The sequence below is a fragment of the Pseudoliparis swirei genome, chromosome 19 (genome assembly GCF_029220125.1).
Source record: "Pseudoliparis swirei isolate HS2019 ecotype Mariana Trench chromosome 19, NWPU_hadal_v1, whole genome shotgun sequence".
Classification (NCBI taxonomy): domain Eukaryota; kingdom Metazoa; phylum Chordata; class Actinopteri; order Perciformes; family Liparidae; genus Pseudoliparis; species Pseudoliparis swirei.
In genome coordinates this window covers 7828499-7846437 of record NC_079406.1, presented here as the reverse complement: position 1 = coordinate 7846437, position 17939 = coordinate 7828499, and the positions used below count along the sequence as shown (strand labels likewise).

The 17939-nt window shown below is 47.1% G+C and overlaps 1 long non-coding RNA gene across 1 annotated transcript; it reads left to right on the top strand.

Annotated features, from left to right (window-relative positions):
- The first annotated feature begins 4444 nt into the window (after positions 1 to 4444).
- On the top strand, positions 4445 to 4749 carry LOC130209215 (uncharacterized). Its single transcript, XR_008834567.1, has 2 exons — positions 4445 to 4581; positions 4714 to 4749. It is a non-coding gene; the product is annotated as an uncharacterized LOC130209215 (long non-coding RNA).
- Positions 4750 to 17939: the final 13190 nt, after the last annotated feature.

The window sequence follows — 17939 nt, the reverse complement described above, 5'->3', positions numbered from 1 at the left end:
GGCTGGAATGACGACCCATTAGCCAATCAGAACGCTTGTACTGTTGTTGCCATATAATAACTCATCTTTATTCATAAAGAAAATGTAAGATAGCTTTCTAATCCTGCCCAGAGGAAACGCAGGTCGAGGACAGCGTCATCAGTGTATTGCTGCTTATGCTTCAACTCTGTCAGAATTTTTTTTTGGCAATGGGTGCCCTTTTTGGGGTTTGAGCACCTGCCCCCCAAAATGTCTGTGCTCGTGCCTGATCTCTAATTCAGCTATCGATACTATAGATCTCAGTTCGCTAATGTTTAGGTGGAGAAAAAAAAAATCTAGAAAGCTGCTTAAAATGGGGGTTAAACAACAGATATGCCTCCCAACTGAGGTAGCATCGTCATCAGGATGCTGTGGCCTAGAGTTCATGGGCAAAGCAGGATCACAGTTAGTTTTCTTTAGGCTGGATAGTGGCACGTCTTGACAGGCTACTTACCAGGTGAGGACATGCGGTGTGGGACAGTTAGTGCGACGGTGAAGAATGTGAAAAATATACAAGATAATAAGCCACGTTTTGGGCTAGGCAGGTCGACTTCAGTGAGGCCGTGGATAAATTGGCTTTCCCGGGCCTAAAACCTCCCACAGGCCAGTGCACATCATATCACATGCAATTCTCACCTTCACAAAAATCAACAGCCCACATACACAGAATAATGTATTTCAGAAAATATAGATTAGATTAGATTAGAAAACTTTATTGATCCCCAGTGGGGAAACTCATTTGCCACCAACAATTTATCCAGACACAGTCCACGGAGCACAACAGACAAGAAACACACGACAAGGAACAAACTAAACCAGAAGATGCCCCATAAAACATGACCATCAGAAAGATGCTGAATCTAAATCTAAAAAGGAATAAAATAACGGTGTTCATTAAAAAATATAACTGCTGCTATTGATACATTCCATCAGGTTTGTTCATCTAGCATTCTGAATATCCATAAAGTGCATAAAAGGTTAAAAAAGAAAAACAATAGGATGCTCTGTAGAAAGACAGTATTGCCTTCAGATCTGAGAATGTTTCACAACCATCTAATTCCCCTCCAGCTGATGAGGCTTCTCGAATGAATCTACATATCTTCCTTTTAAGAGACCTATAACTTCTTATTTTATAAGTTCCTGACGGTCAAATGTGCCATTATTCTTCTTCCACCAGTTTAAACTGCATGCAGTCCAAATGTAATTGACTCTGAATTAGAATCCATCTGATTTGGCTTCAATTGTCACGGTCGGGATTTACTGCCATATACATCCCTCCGCTTTTAACTTAACACTTTCTTTTTCCCACTCAGCAGCATATTAGCATTAAAACAGTTTAAATGTAATGTTGCTGTGTTCAATACAAATGGATTTAATCAAGCGTGCATTAGCTCACAGTGTGAGAAACTTCCAGTGTGGATGGAGAGGGAGAGAGGCAGAACGAGTTTCATTCGTCATCAACTCGCCGTGTTGACCTTGTGAAGCCGTTCGACGGTGTGAGTTTGAAGAAATAAAAAGCTATCAAGCAGCAGTCATTAGGCAACCAAGCTAATGAGAAGCATGCTAAAAGCCAGACCTACCGCTCCCGAGATGTAACATGTTCACCTTCACAGAGACACACACAACACCCACACATTCTCTTTATAGATTCCAAAGGACAGAGGGAACATGCAGAATGCAGATAATGGCACGTTTCATGTGAGTTTTGTTGGGTTCTATGAAATCCTGGGCTTCCGTGAGTGAAAGAAGAGTCCCGAATCCTGTGTTTTATAATATAAAGTATTTAGTAATAAGGCCCAGCTGTTTCTCACTTTTGATTTTCCTAACCCTGCTTCCTTTTTTTTAAATAACATGGCTTCAAAATAAAAGTGTCTTAAGCCTGGAAACAGCTGTTTCATGGTCTCTTCAAGGAAACCGACTACATCCTAGATCAATACATTTCATTCATATCCGAGTCATCCTATAGTTAGGATAACCGTAAAACATCTTACAGTCGAATGACGTACCTTGGGGTAACTATAACAAAAAGTATTGATGATCTATATAAAGTCAATGACACTAAAGTGGATCAGGACATTAAGAGTGATATGGAGAGATCAGCTGTTCTCCCTCGAGATTTCAGTTCACGAATAGATATTATAAAAATGAGCATACTTCCAAGACTGCTCTATTTATTTCAATCACTACCAATCGAGATCCCTGAGAAACAATTCAGAGCCTGGGATAAAATCATTTCACGGTTTATGTGAAACGGCCAAAGGCCAAGAGTCAAATATGAAACACACTACACATTGAGAAAAATAAAGGGGGCATGGCATTACCAAACCTTAGGGCATATTTCCATGCAGCTCAAATTAGACCAATAATCTACTGGTGTACCAACGATTATGAAGCAAAATGGAAAAATCTTGAACGATATGTAGAAGGAAGGGAAATTCTAAGTCTTATTGGAGAGAGAAATATAGCAAAATATGAATGCTGTCACTCGATTTACATTAGACATGTGGTTCAAATTGGTACGAAAATCTAAATTAGAAGAAGAGCTCAGGCTTCTAAGATGGATAGCCTATGATAGACAATTTATTCCAGGTACTCTCGATCAGAGGTTTAAACAATGGATTCTATATGGAATAAGAGCAATATTCATAGTTATTAAAGATGGAAGTGTCATGACTTTCCAGGAGATGAAAGATAAATATATAAATATTCACTAAATAGAAATCTGAGTAATAGAAATATCACATACGGACACTTAAGGGTTCCTGACTAATAATGCGGGAAGGTGAGCAGAGCAAAAATACTTTCAAGAAGCTGATCAAGTCTCCAAATTTAACTACTGCTGCTAGTTTCGCGGCAGCTCGGGAGATAGTAAGGTGCCGTTCTCCATCTGTGAAAGCGGTATACAGATGGAGAATAGATGAAAGAATCATTCCTTAAAATACCAGAACATCTATTTTCGGACTTGAAAAGTAAAAGTGAAATTGTTCCGAAAATTAGAGATATGCCTCTCTCTGCAAAGACCGTCAAGGACAGGACCGTTAAGATGGCAGAAAACATCGGCAGTCCAAAAAATTGCGGACATTAATTCAGCTCCAGCATTCTCCATCGCCTGTGATGAGTCAAGTGATGTCAACGATATTGAACAGATAGCGCTGTTATGCAAGGACGTGAACTTTGATGGGCCGCAGGAAGAAATAATTGAGTTGATACCGCGAAAAGGCCAAACACGTACAGTGGGGGGGGGGGGGAGGGACATCTGTGAGGCAGTGGTGAATTGTTTAAAAGCCAAAGAAATAAACACCACCAACATGGTGTCAGTGGCTACCGATGGGGTACCCAGGATGAGAGGAACACAGAAGGGGTTCATTACTGTACTTTAAAAGTCGCTGGATGGAGAGCTGCTGACGTTTCACTGCACCAAGGAGCACTGTGCGAACAAACAGTTCCCCCCGAATGCAAGGAGGGGATGGACCTTGTCATTCAGAAAGTGAACAAAATAATGGCCAAATGGTTAAACCATCAGCAGTTCTGTTCATTGTGTTGAAACGGTTTGCGGCTTGTCTGGAACAAGTGAAAGCCTTCCTGGAAAGCAAGGGCCTCACCTATCCAGAACTGGAACATGCAGATTGGCTGGAAAAGCTTGCACTTCATGGTGGATATGACCGGTCATCATAACATGCGGAAACAGAAGTCTCCAGGAAAAAGGAAGCACGGCCCTTCAGATGCTGGAGTATGTTTTGGCGTTTGAGTGCAAGATGACAGTGTTTGTCAGAGATGTACAGAAAAGGTACGTTCTCTCGCTTCCCCTCCCCGAGAGAGTTCAAAGAAGGACACAACAACACACATTGTGAGTGATTGCAGCAATGCAAACTGCATTTGGACCACGATTCAGTGAAAAACACATTCTCCTTCCCCGTCACACCTCTGGACATCGACCCATCCATGCTGAACATCTCAGCATTCACTTTCGGAAGTCAACCCGATCTTGCAATTGAAAAACTTGTCAACAAAAGAATTTGGTTTGGTTCAGGAAAAGATCACGGTTTGTCTTAAAATAGGTATAGACCCATTGAGTGGTACAACACACGTCACCTGGCAAAATGGGCGGCTGGGCCTCAGAAGTATGGCGGGTCGTCCTTCAATCAGATGATCGCCGGTTCTATTCACGTCAGGTTTTGTCATGCTGTCAAAACCATATCCTTACACTCAAATGCTTGCACTGCTTGTGCTTTGAACACTCCTCAAACTGTGTGCTTGAATATATTATTGCATGAACGTTAGCTGGTCCTGATGGGCAGCTGGCATTTTGCATGGTAGCTCCTCCCATCAGTGTATGAATGGGTGTGAATGATGACATGTAGTGTTAAAGAGCTTTGAGTCATCGAAAGACTAGAAAAGAGAAATGCAAGTACAGGTCTGTAGAGTGTACCGCCGGCCACTAGAGGGCAGCGTCTAATTACCTGACCGGATATGCCACGCTGCCTTCCGTTAATGTCAGCGTCCATTTTAGTCTCGTCATTCATCCATTCCACCTCGAGGCGAGATGTTCATCCACTCATTCATGTGAGAACTGTTTACGTTATTAGTTAATGTGCATATACCGTATATCGTTATTTGTATATGTGTATTACGTTATTTATTACATGCATAATTGTAATACTTTGTCAGCTCATCTTGCTGCACTGTCTGTTTCAGGGTGTCTTCATCTCTGTCATTAAACCCTTAAACTGACATTGAGGAGTGTGTTTCTTCATGAAGACACCATGGTCGTTGTTGGATGCCCTGCCCCCGGCTGCGAGTTTAAATCCGGAGACTTGTCTGAAGCACTTGTCGCTGCTCTATTGACAATTCATGGATTTAGCCACCAGCACGCAGCGCCTGTCATGGCCGCGCCGGCCCAGGCCCCAACCCCTCGAGGCCCGAGACTCGATCGGCCCAAAGTTGATGTGGGCGTGTCAATAGAGGAATGGAACGTGTTCATCCGCCGTTGGAACGTATTCCGCGCCGGTTCAGGCATAGGGGATGCCCAGAGCCCTTACCAGCTGTTTTAGTGCGCTGGGCCTTTACTTGGACACAGGCTGTTGAAAGCCGCCCCGATGCCGCCAGCGGACCCCTGCCAGACCTAATCACCGTCATGCGATCCCTAGCTGTCATCCCTGTCGCTACATGTGTCCTGCGCACCGAGCTACTTCAGCTACGCCAGGAACGCGACGAGACATTCCGCGATTCGCTGCCAGAGTGCGGGTAAAGCAGAGACATGCGCATATAATGCGGTATGCGAGTGTGGTAGGGACGTGGACTATACCGACCACATTATCCGTGATGTTCTGCTAAATGGCATCTATGACCCGGACATACGCGCGAGACGCTTGGGACACCTGACATCCTGGTCAAACCAGTTAACGACGTTATTGCACTGCCGAGAACAAAGAGATGGCCCGTAACGCCTCTCCGTCGTCCTCTCTGTCAGCCATGTCGTCATCCCGGCGCCTGAACACGACTCCACAGACGAGCACCGCCCCGGGCCCTGCGGATAGGGCTAAATGAGCCTCGTGCCCAGAATGTAAGAGCGTCTTTAACGCCTTCACGGAGGGGCCTCGCGGTGGAATCCTAAGCCACACCAGGTCTCCATCGGCTGCTACGGGGCCCGCCGACGACAGAGGCGCCGGCAGCCGTCACCCGACGGTCAACAGGCCGCCATGGAGTCGGAGCTGATCTCCCAGGTCTCATCGGTGCAAGCTGGAGCCCGCCCTGGCCTACGTCGCGGGAGCCATCGCCGACGCCGCGCCCCTACGTCGCATGGATGTGTCAACAGGCCTGCACTTATCAGACTCGAGCACCACATCTCCTCCAAGGGCGAATGGAGACGAGCCAGGCTGAGAGACCACCCCCGAGCATTAATTACCATCTCGGTGGACATGCCAGCCGGGCTGAGGGATGGCACCGGCAACCGGGGCTCGGCCGATGGAGCTCGGATATCCGCCGTCGCAGACACTGGCGCGCAGTCGGACCTCTGGTCTCTGGAGGAGTTCCTGGCCTGCGGTTTCGAGCGGGACGACCTGCGACCCGTCAGCCTCAGCCTGTCGGCCGCCAACCGCTCCCCTATAGCCATCGAGGGAGCGTTCTTCGCTAGGCTCTCGACGACCTGCAGCGGGGGGCGTGTTACATCCTGCCGTTCCATGGTATATGTGAGCAGCTCAGTCCAGGCCATGTACCTCTCCTACGAGTCGTTGCTCAACCTCGGCCTCTTGCCCGTGAACTTCCCGTCGGACGACGTCGCAGGGGGGCCCAAGGACAGGCGTAGCCCTGACACGGCAGACCAGCCTTTGTCCGTCAACGCGACGAGGTCAACCAACGGCGGCTGCGTAGGGCCAGGTGGCCCCCAGGACGCCCAGTGCTCATGTCCTCAGCGCACGGCCCCCCCGGCGCGCCCCGCAGCACTGCCGTTCCCTTGTACGCCGGAGAACAACAACCGGATGAAAGGTTGGCTACTCGGGAGATATGCCTCGTCGACGTTCAACACGTGCCCCCATCGGGCACTACCAAGCATGGAGGGACCGCCCATCGAGATGCACGTGGACCCCGCAGCCACGCCTAAGGCATGCCACACCGCGGCCACCGTGCCTCTACACTGGCAGCGGAGGGTCCACGATGACCTCCTGCGGGACGAAGCCCTTGGAGTCATTGAACGCGTGCCATATGGCGAGCCAGTTACGTGGTGCCATCGTATGGTAGTCACTCGGAAGCACGACGGTTCCCCCCGCAGGACCGTGGACCTCTCCCCCCTCAACAAGTTCTGCCAACGTGAGACCTTCGCCACTGAGTCCCGCTCCACCGCACGCCGTGTCCCGAGGGCACCTGGAAGACCGTCACGGACGCCTGGAACGGCTACCACAGTGTTCCCCTGCGGAGTCGGATCGCCACCTCACTACCTTCATCACACCCTTCGCCGGTGGCGCTACACCAGGGCACCACAAGGTTTCCTGTCATCAGGGATGGCTACAACCGTCGGTTTGACGCCATCCTCTCGGACTTTGAACGCAAGGAACGTTGTGTGGATGACACCATCCACTATGACACCGACCTGGAGCAACACTGGTGGAGGACCATCGACTTCCTGACGCGTATCGGCCGGTCGGGCATCGTGTTGAACCCGGACAAGCTTCAGTTCGCAGAAAGGTGCGTCGATTTCGCTGGATTCAGGGTGTCGGAATCTACCATCGAACCGCTCCCAAAATACTTGGACGCTATCCGGGACTTCCCCACCCCAGGCTCCACAACGGACATCAGGAGCTGGTTCGGCCTTGTCAACCAGGTGGCTAACTACGCCCAGTTGCGTGACACGATGGCTCCATTCAAGCCGTTCCTCAGCCCACGCTGTGTGTTCCTATGGTCCCCCGTTCTGGAGGAGGCTTTCCAGACGTCCAAGCAAGCCATAATGGAGGCCATCCGTGAGGGCGTGGAGATCTACGACATGCAGAAGCGTACCTGCCTCCGCCCTGACTGGTCCATGCGTGGCATTGGCTACTTCCTGCTCCAGCAACATTGCCACTGTGCCTCGGGCATTCCGGACTGCTGTCCAGGAGGATGGAGGATCACCCTCGCTGGGTCGCGTTTCCTATCCCCGCGGAGCAGCGCTATGCGGCCGTGGAAGGAGAGGCCCTAGCCGTGGCCTGGGGTCTGGAACAGACGCGTACTTTACCCAGGGTCCGACAACCTCGTCGTGGTCAACGACCATAATGCGTTAGTGAAAATTTTTGGCGACCGTACCCTGGATGAAATATCGAACTCGGCCTGTTTAGACTCAAGCAGCGCACCCTCCCATGGCACTCGACATCGTGCACCTGCCTGGCAAGAGCAACTATGCCGCTGATGCTACGTCAAGGCATCCTTCCCCTCGGCTCGGCGAACAGCCTCTCACTGGGGCTGCAGAGCTGGCCTGACGCCGTGCTGTCAGCCCTCATGGCCTCCATCCGACGACGCACAGGAGCTCGGAGCCGTCTCTTGGCCCCTCCTCGCACGGGAGACAGCGGCTGACGAATACCTCAGCCACCTCCTCCAACTCATCGAGCAGGAGGGTGGGATTGACGTTAACGACCCTGCTCTGGCGAGTCTGTCATCGGTCTGTGAGTCCGTCTACGCGCAGGACGGCGTCCTGCCCTACCGGGACCGCGTCGTGGTTCCCCCATCCCTCCGTGAGAGAGTCCTTCGGCATCTCCATGCAGCTCATCAGGGGACCTCTGCGATGGGGCAGCATGCCCGAGCTATAGTTTACTGGCCCGGGATGTCCGGGGACATTCAAGCCACCAGGGACGGGTGTGCAGACTGCAACCGCAATGCTCCGTCACAGGCGGCTACACCCCCCCTGCCCTCCTCACCCCCGTCCACGCCATTCGAGGTGGTGTTTGCTGACTTCTTCGACTATGGGGGCCGCCACTACCTAGTTGTTGCGGATCGGCTCGGGCTGGGTAGAGGTCCTGAGCTCTACGGCGGGTACTGCCCTGGCGGGCTCAGCTGGCCTGGTCCAACACCTCCGTTCGTTCTTCGCCACCTTCGGCGTACCGGAGGAGCTCTCGAGCGACGGTGGTCCGGAATTCAAGGCGAGCCACACTGAGGACTTCCTCCGCTTATGGCACGTCAGACACCGTGTGTCTTCTGTTAGCTTTCCGCAGTCTAACGGGAGGGCAGAAGTGGCGGTTAAGACTGCTAAGCGCCTCCTGATGTCCAACACCGCCCGTCGGGCAGCCTTGATCAGGACCGCTTCCTGCGTGCTATGCTGCAGCTGCGCAACACGCCTGACCCCGACTGCAACCTCTCGCCAGCGCAGATCATCTTCGGCCGCCCCCTTCGTGGCTCGCTCTCGCCGTGAACCGCCTCGAGAAGTTCTCGAACCCGCATATCCGCCTGCTATGGCGCGAGGCATGGGCGGCTAAGGAGGACGCCCTTCGGACCCGTATGTCCCGTACCACCGAGTCTCTGGGGACTCACTCAAGACCGCTCCGGCCATTGGCACTCGGCGAAAGAGTATTCCTCCAGAACCAGCAAGGCCCGAGCTCCCACAAATGGGACAGGTCAGGGATTGTGGTGGAGTCACTGAGCCACAACCAGTATCGGGTCAGGGTTGACGGTTCGGGACGTTTGACACTGCGCAACCGCCGGTTCCTCCGTGCCTACACGCCGACCACGCCGCACGCCCATCAGCAGTCGGCCGCGCCGCCGCCCACTGCCCAGGAACATCGGCCCCCACCCATCCACCCGGGCTGGGCTGCGCCCAGGTTGCTCAGCCGCCGCCGACGGGCCCCGCGACTGGGCTGTGGGCGCTTCCCCACCGGCGCCTGTTGATGAGGCGACCGCTGACCTCACCGTTCCTGCGGGTGCCGTCCTGGGCGCACCGCTCCTGGTGCCACAGTCGCCACCGTCGCTGCCCCAGCCTACTCGGCCGGGCCGCGCGAGGAGGCCGCCCACGCTACGAGCCCGAGTCCGCAGCTGGATACGGGATTTAGACCGTTAATCTATTCCGGCCTATAGCTTTCCGGTCTGGGGGGGATGTAGAGTGTACCGCCGGCCACTAGAGGGCAGCGTCTAATTACCTGACCGGATATGCCACGCTGCCTTCCGTTAATGTCAGCGTCCATTTTAGTCTCGTCATTCATCCATTCCACCTCGAGGCGAGATGTTCATCCACTCATTCATGTGAGAACTGTTTACGTTATTAGTTAATGTGCATATACCGTATATCGTTATTTGTATATGTGTATTACGTTATTTATTACATGCATAATTGTAATACTTTGTCAGCTCATCTTGCTGCACTGTCTGTTTCAGGGTGTCTTCATCTCTGTCATTAAACCCTTAAACTGACATTGAGGAGTGTGTTTCTTCAAGGTCCATTTACCATATAAATATAAAGCTAAGCTAATGGTTGCCAACGTTTGCTAACGCTGTATACAAATGGCGACAGTTGCATGTTAACGCAGTTAGCTCAGTTCAGCTTGTAAATTGTCAGAAGAGACATGATCAGCCTGTATTAGTTCAAGCCATGTTGAATATTTCAATGAAGCCAGCAGTATGATCCACGTCACATTAGGGAAGTCTAAAAAGAAAGAAAACACAAATTCTGTGATGCTCATTAACAGTTTGTTTATAAATGTAACATACAAATGTGTTTTTGATGGATATTTCTAATCATTTAAAATACATATATTGGTGCATTGATCTTATATTTATTTTAAACGAATATATTTATCCGTGAATCTGAAATATATTTGTGATTGTGGATTTTGTTTTTTCTTTGTTTTTGTGTAGCGATAACTATTTTTTTTGCATTTGTGGAGTCATAACTACACAAATCACGAAATACATTTGTGAATCCTTCGCTCTGCATTAGTTGATCTTTTTCAACCTAACTAGCTGTAATTGTGTCGTTCCCTTGGAGCACTCTTAACATGAGTATGTTCAATTTAAGCTATTTCCAATCTCAACCAACGCTAGGTTAGCTCTAGATTACTCGTGTTTGTCTCCGAGTGCTTTTATTTTAGAGTGGATAAGAGAGTGGAGGGCATACAGAAAAGGCGCAATGCAGCTCGATTAAAAATGTTAGGTTAGTTTATATAATGTTACTTTCCCGTTGGAACTGAAGCGTGTGGAGCAGAGTTTGTTTTACTGGCAGGAGGAGATTAGCCTACATTAGCCCTGGCAGTGGTGGTAGTTCACTGACACCCTGTGCTCACTGCTCCATCACAGACCGTGTTTACATGCATTCGAATAACTGGCTTAGTCGGACTGAAATCGAATTATCCGTTTCATGTAAACACCTTTGTTCGACTATGTGCGGTCCGACTACGATCCGATTAACACCCCTGGATAACTCGATCCGATCCGGTTGATAATTCGACTTTGCGTCTTTGCGCATGCTTGAGATCCCGCCGCCCTCCTCCCTCCCTCCCTCCCATGTCGTGACCCGGAAGTCGAAAGAGACGATAATGTCACTATTAAAGGGTACCTGTTGAGATCGCGAATATGTAGCCAGATCAAAAGATAATGTGTTTCTAAAGGTTATTCATGCACTGACGGTCCAGTATTCAATAACAATACGTAGTTTAGGCTGTTCAAAGTCCCTCAACTCCGACAAGCTTCATTGCACTGGTGCTTGAATATGGCGCCGGTGGTGTGACGTCACATCGTTGATAGATCGACAGCCAACCACAGCGGATGTGTTCAGAAACCAATGTAAACAACGTCGAGCGCTCGCAAACAAATGCTGAGAACTTGATAATAATAAAGAAAACGGGCGAAATATTGACGATGAAAGATTGTCAGATTCAGCAACTGGATACTTGTATGAACCATTAAAAGCAGATTATCCCCATTTAGTTAATTGTGACAGCGATAGCGATGATTCTGATGAAGTTGATGCCGAAGGACCGCCGGTACAGATGCTTCACCGTGCGGACCGTGCACGCAAGTCGGCGGACGTTTGGTGCAGTTGTGGGAAATGTGTGCCACAAAAAACAGACAGAGTGCATTTGTTGTAAAGAACACGAACTTATGTCCGATGATATAGTGTCATTAGACCTCATCTGCTTTACACAAAAGAGTGAGCTTGATAGCTACATCGCGCATAAGACAGCGCTGGAGATGTCTTTCATTGATGCAATGTTCGGCCGACATGTTCGGGGGTGCTAGTGACTTTTTCTTTGCTCCGTCCGTCCCGATGCGCGCAAACCGGTGTCGGGAGCTCCGCGGCGCACGAGACGGCGGGCAGAGGACTGTTAACGCAACACGTAGAGACAGAAATGACGTGCTTCTGCTGTAATGTGGCGCTATAGAGAAAGTGACAGGGGGGCGGGCCAATTTTTTTTTATGTCATGCGATCTACCAATACTACGCCGCGATCGACTGGCAGGTCGCCGCGATCGATGTATTGAGCACCCCTGATATAGATTGTGTAATTCTTGAGGCCACCGATCTATCCCAAGAAGCAACGCGTGTAGAAGTGGCTCCGGATTGGCTGAATTCCTTTCAACGACTCTACGTCATAGTGACCTTTGACATGAGTAAATAACTGGCAAGATGTCTGCGCCCTGAAGCGTTCACAGACTCGGAATGTTGACAAAGAAATGTAAAGCCTCGGGCTATGCGTGACTTGTTGACAATAGCGGCGGGGAAAATATGATTTATTTGATGCGCCTAATGGATGTAGCACGTTGTTGTTTTGGGCTACAGGTACCCTTTAACATCATGCAAGAATAGTAGAGGGATGTAGCTTCGCCTCGCTCTCTGTTCGCCATCTTTCTCGAAATGTTGATGTTGTTGTTGTTGGTTGTTGTTGGTAGTGGTGAAGAGGTCAAGCGGAAATGGCTGTATCACCACGAGTTGTAATGAAAACAGCGCCACCTATCGTATCGGATATGACATGCTTTCGGCCAATGATTCGAATTACTCACTGCCATGTATATTGGGATAACAGCAGATCCCCCAAAAGATAGCATAGTCCGACCAAAGCAAGATTCGAATTATACCATCATGTAAACGCACTGAGTATGTGTCTCTCAGTTGCATTTTTTTGTGTTCAATTATCTTGCAGTAACAGCCGTCAGTGAGTCAGCAGCACCAGAAGACCTGACCTTGCTGCCCGTCCGGCCCAGTATCATGCCAAGTTTTAAAACAGTCACACAATCCAAATTATTGGTTTTATCTACAGCAATAACAATTGGCCTATTTTCATGTTGCTCAGGACAAAAGTTATGCCAGTGTAAAGTCAATAAAGATAATTGTGTTGTGGTAGAGAGACACATGAGACACATCCACATGACTATGCAGTGCTTTGTCCCCGGTGTTCAGCGCATGTCCCAAAGTTGTGTTGTGGTTATGTTGCCTCAACTTGATGCACTAATTATTTAATCCAACCATGATTTGGTTTTCTGACCTTAACTCTGTTCGTTTGCTGCCTAAACGTTGCTTTCTTTTTGTAACATAATGACCTCCAGAAATGTATAATCTTATTAACATCATTATTTCTTTAGAGTGAATTTAAATGCGGCCGCAAGTCTTATTTAGTTATGTAAAATCACTTGAATGTCTTTATTTTGGCCAGAAATGTATTCAACTGCGCTAATCAGGCGGCAAACTCCGTTTCTGAAAATTTAAACCTTAAACTTGCCATCATGGAGCAAATCCTTCAGCTGCATAAGAAGTCTAGTTGTATGGAAGTCTCTGAGAAGACTTCTTCATTACAGCGTGATGTTCATTGTTTTGTCTCGTAACTTTAACACTTTTTCAGTGCGTTTCAGATCATTAAATTTAAGTGTAACATTTTGGTCACCTACAAATGTCTTATTCAGCGTCCGGTTGTACCCTTCCATTGTCATTTCTGGTTCCAAAAAATGTCATTGTCATAATCACATTATGTATGCAGACGATCTTGTGATTCTTAAGGTGCGTTCACACCAAAAGCGAAACTATTTTTTCACGCGACCGAATCCCATGAAAAGTCAACATACAGATGCGTGTGGCTGCGATATTTTCCCGGGCGGCGAGTTTGGGGCGTTGAGATGTGGGCGATGCGTTTATAGCGGCGCGTTTTCAGCGGCGCAATTTTCGCCCCGAGTTGAAATATTTCAACTTTGAGCCGGTCATCTCGCAACTCGGGCCAATCAGCTCTTGAGTTCCGCTCTCGTAGCATGGAAGCGGAAGTCTTCCAGGCGTAACAGTAACTTCATCGGTGAAAGTGACCGAGCTGAGTGAGCCTACGGGTGATGTCATGAACCCAAACACGAGGGCGTTAGTGTGTGGGATGTCCACAACAAATATAAAGCAGAACTAATGGTTAGTTATTCTGGTGGATGAAGGAAATGATAACGGTCTTTACGGAGACGAGACACAGAGTTAAGCCACGCCCCTCGCTGAGCGTCTCGACGCTTATGGCTTGAACACAGCAAATGGTCGAGCGAGTAAACTCACGCGTTTTGGGCGACGTGAAAAATAGTTTCGCTTTTGGTGTGAACACACCTTTAGCCCACGTAGTGCTGGTCTACACCAGCTCCTTACTGTAGGTACTACCTATGGTGTGGAACATGACATTAATACAATGCCAGTAAGAGTGCTATCCTCATCTAGATAACCAAAGAGGGCAAAAGTGTAAAATTCAAATTATTTGATAATTACCTCAGTGTCTGTGATCAAATATCTTTGACATGTTATTTCAGAACAGATGACCGATGATGAAGATATCTATAGGCAATGGCTTAGGATGTCTGCACAAGCAATCATTCTCTCACGCAGGCTTACTGTGTGTACAGCTGGTGGGAAGATGTCTCTGTTTAGATATTGTACACCTCTCTACACTGCACACGTGTGGTCTAATTACAAAAAAGAAAGCCTACAGAGACTTCAAGTAGCTTATAAAGATGCCATGCGGATATTATTGAAGAGAACGAGATGGAGTAGTTTTAAGAAATCTTATGTGTAATTTTATCTGCCTCGGTTGATGACTCCGAAAATGAAATAATCATGCTTTTATCAAACTAAGTTTTAGTTACATGCGCCTAGCTGTGGAGACATTGGTACAGTTTTCTATTTATGAAGCATGTGTAGTTCTATTTATTTTAACTTGTGATTTTCTATGTATTTTATTCAAATGAATGTTTTGTACTATCTGGACCTTGAGTCTGAAATAAAAGTTTGATTGACGGCCAAAATGAACTAAAACCAGAAATCCATGATGCCTGCAGCCGCTAGTCTTACAGTCTCTGGAGCTAATCTGTTGACACCTAAACACAACAAGGAACTCAGGATTATTTCTTTATTATATGGAGAGAAAAAATATCCATCTGTTCTCAAGTCATAAACACAGGAGAGAACACAATTTCGATCAGACTTTTTTTGGGGGGGGGGGGGGGGGCAGAATATCTGGCCATCCAATTATACTTGTCGACAAGGGCATCCTTAGTTTGGATTGTGTTATGTTTAAAAATGATTTCTGACAGCCAGGACACAATACATTGCCTCTTTACTGTGCTCAATGCAACATAAACAAGATGCTTTCTGATAAGTTGGTTTCAGACAACACCACTATAAAAGTTATATGAATAGATGAAATGTTTTACACAGATTTGATCAGTGTCAGCCAATTTGTAATTTTGTAATAACGTAGAAACCCAGAGGTCGTTGTTTGGAAGCTTTATGTTTTTGCACATACACTCTCACTTTATTCTGTTGTGGACAAAAAAAACTCAGCAAAGCTAGTCTGCAGGTCCTCCAAAACATTAATACTTCTCAATAATCTAGACTCTTTTTAAACTCAGTTTGCAGGGACTTGGCTTGGGAACCAGAGGGTCACAGGTTTAAGTACCCGCATAGACCGTGTACAAAGTGTAGCTGGCCAACTACCAGGATCCTTTTGACCCAGGGCGCAGTCCGTCTGAAGTCTCAGCTACTGCAAGATATTGTATTTCCTTTCGTGAAATGCTCTGAATTTAAAGTTTCCTCTGGTGAAACACTGCGTATAGGTCTCGGTCTTTTACTGTGAAAGGTACAAACAGAAGGAGTGGATCTGGTCTGCATTTGTCAAGGTTGGAGGAGTAATCAAGTCATTTTGTTTGGAACTATGATTGGTGGACCAGTTCTGTTTAGCTAGGTTTGGGAAAGCTCGTGTAACTGGTCAGTTGTTTGCAGACCAGCATGGCCATGACGTACTAACTGTTCAGATGGTTTCAGACCAACCTCAAACTAAATTGTGTGATATAAAACCATCATAATTTGGCACATCGAATGTTCCTATGGCAACTGCACTGCAGTGTCGAGCGGTAGTCTCGCACTAATCTGCTGTGACTGGCTTTGTGTCAAAGTCAGACTCTGTGAGGGTCAGGGCGAAGAGATCATGCTCGGGTTTTTAAGTGATTAGACAAATTTGTGTTTTCCATGAAAACTATCACTTTTATTTATAAAATGAATTACAAAATGAATAGAAAATATAGTCAAAACATTGACAAGGTTAGAAATAATGATTTTTATTTGAAATAAACATTCTGTTCTTCAAACTTCTAGCTCAAGTGAAGGCCAGTTATATATCTTCTCTCACCAGCATAACTGTTTTCAGCTGTGCTAACATAATCGCACAAGGGTTTTGTAACCCTCCATTAATCTTCTAAGGCGATTAGGAAACATAATGTACCATTAGAACACTGGAGATGGCTCTCTAGATATTTCATAAAAACCAGACTAGTCCATTAGTCATTTACCACATTAACAATGTAGGCCTATAATGTATTTCGGATTAATTTAATGTTATCTCTATTGAAAAATAAGGACATTTCTAAGTTGTTTCTTTTCTTTTTCTAACGACAAAACTTTTGAACGGTAGTGTATATCAAACTATTACAGCAGCAGATGTTAATAACATTTTTGTTTAAATTTATTATAACCGTAGTTGATACTGTTGATGATTTTTGCATATCATTGTACGGTCAACACATTGACGGACGATGGCCAAGTTGGTGGGCGAGGTCACTGGGAAGAAGATTTGGATGTGTGCAGAGAGAATACCAGCAGCCATCATTGGATGAAGTGATTGTTTGAAAGCAACTTTCTGTGATCTTCATCTCCTCTTTTCAGTCAATGGAAATTAAAAAAGATTTTTATATAGTTTGATTATTAAAATTCATTGTAGTTGCTGCTTTTTTTACGTGTTTTTCACCAAACGGATGACATAACGAGTACATCATGAGGGTTTTATTCAGCCCGAAAATGTTCCAACACCACAGAAGAGGTTATATAACTGACTAGTCATCCTTAAGACCAGTAAACATCGGCGTAGTGCTACCCAAGTGCACTGGAACGTGAGAAATATTTTTTTACGCCCTTGAAGGTCCAATCATCTTTGGATTGTGTCGTGCCAGAAAGCGACAAACAAACAGAACAGTCAAAGTTTATCTTAAAGATCTGTTGATTGATCCACAATGTCAACTCATGCATAGCCATCTAACCGCTAATCGGTACGAATAAAAAGGCAACAAAAGAAGCTATAAACGTAAAAGGTCAAACAACCTCCGGCTTCCACAAATGCTAGCTCGCCAACTGCCGTGTGTTACGAGGTCTCCCCAGACCATGCTGGAACACAGCTGTAAAACATCGCAAAGAGCACTAAGTGCATACAGCTGACATGAAGGAGCATGAGGACATATGAAGAGTTTTCCTAGCAGTGGATCATAGTGCCAGTGACCGTGTTTACATGCATTCGAATAACTGGCTTAGTCGGACTGAAATCGAATTATCCGTTTCATGTAAACACCTTTGTTCGACTATGTGCGGTCCGACTACGATCCGATCAACACCCCTGGATAACTCGATCCGATCCGGTTGATAATTCGACTATCGCGGCATGTAACGGTGAATTGGATTAGGAACTGGACTTTGCGTCTTTGCGCATGCTTGAGATCCCGCCGCCCTCCTCCCCCCTCCTTCCCATGTCGTGACCCGGAAGTCGAAAGAGACGATAAGTTGTCACTGCCGGGAGCCTGGCCGGCAGAAAACAAACAAACAACGCTATGGAGAACACAAGAGCCACCACACATTTCTGGCCCGAAGAGCAGACAGAATTTATGATTAATGTATTGAAGGAGTTGAACATACTAAAATTCATGGTTCTTTCTCGAAATGTTGATGTTGTTGTTGTTGGTTGTTGTTGGTAGTGGTGAAGAGGTCAAGCGGAAATGGCTGTATCACCACGAGTTGTAAAGAAAACAGCGCCACCTATCGTATCGGATATGACATGCTTTCGGCCAATGATTCGAATTACTCACTGCCATGTATATTGGGATAATAGCAGATGACCCAAAGGATAGAATAGTCCGACTAAAGCAAGATTCGAATTATACCATCATGTAAACGCACTGACAGACTCCATGCATTCAGAAATGCCC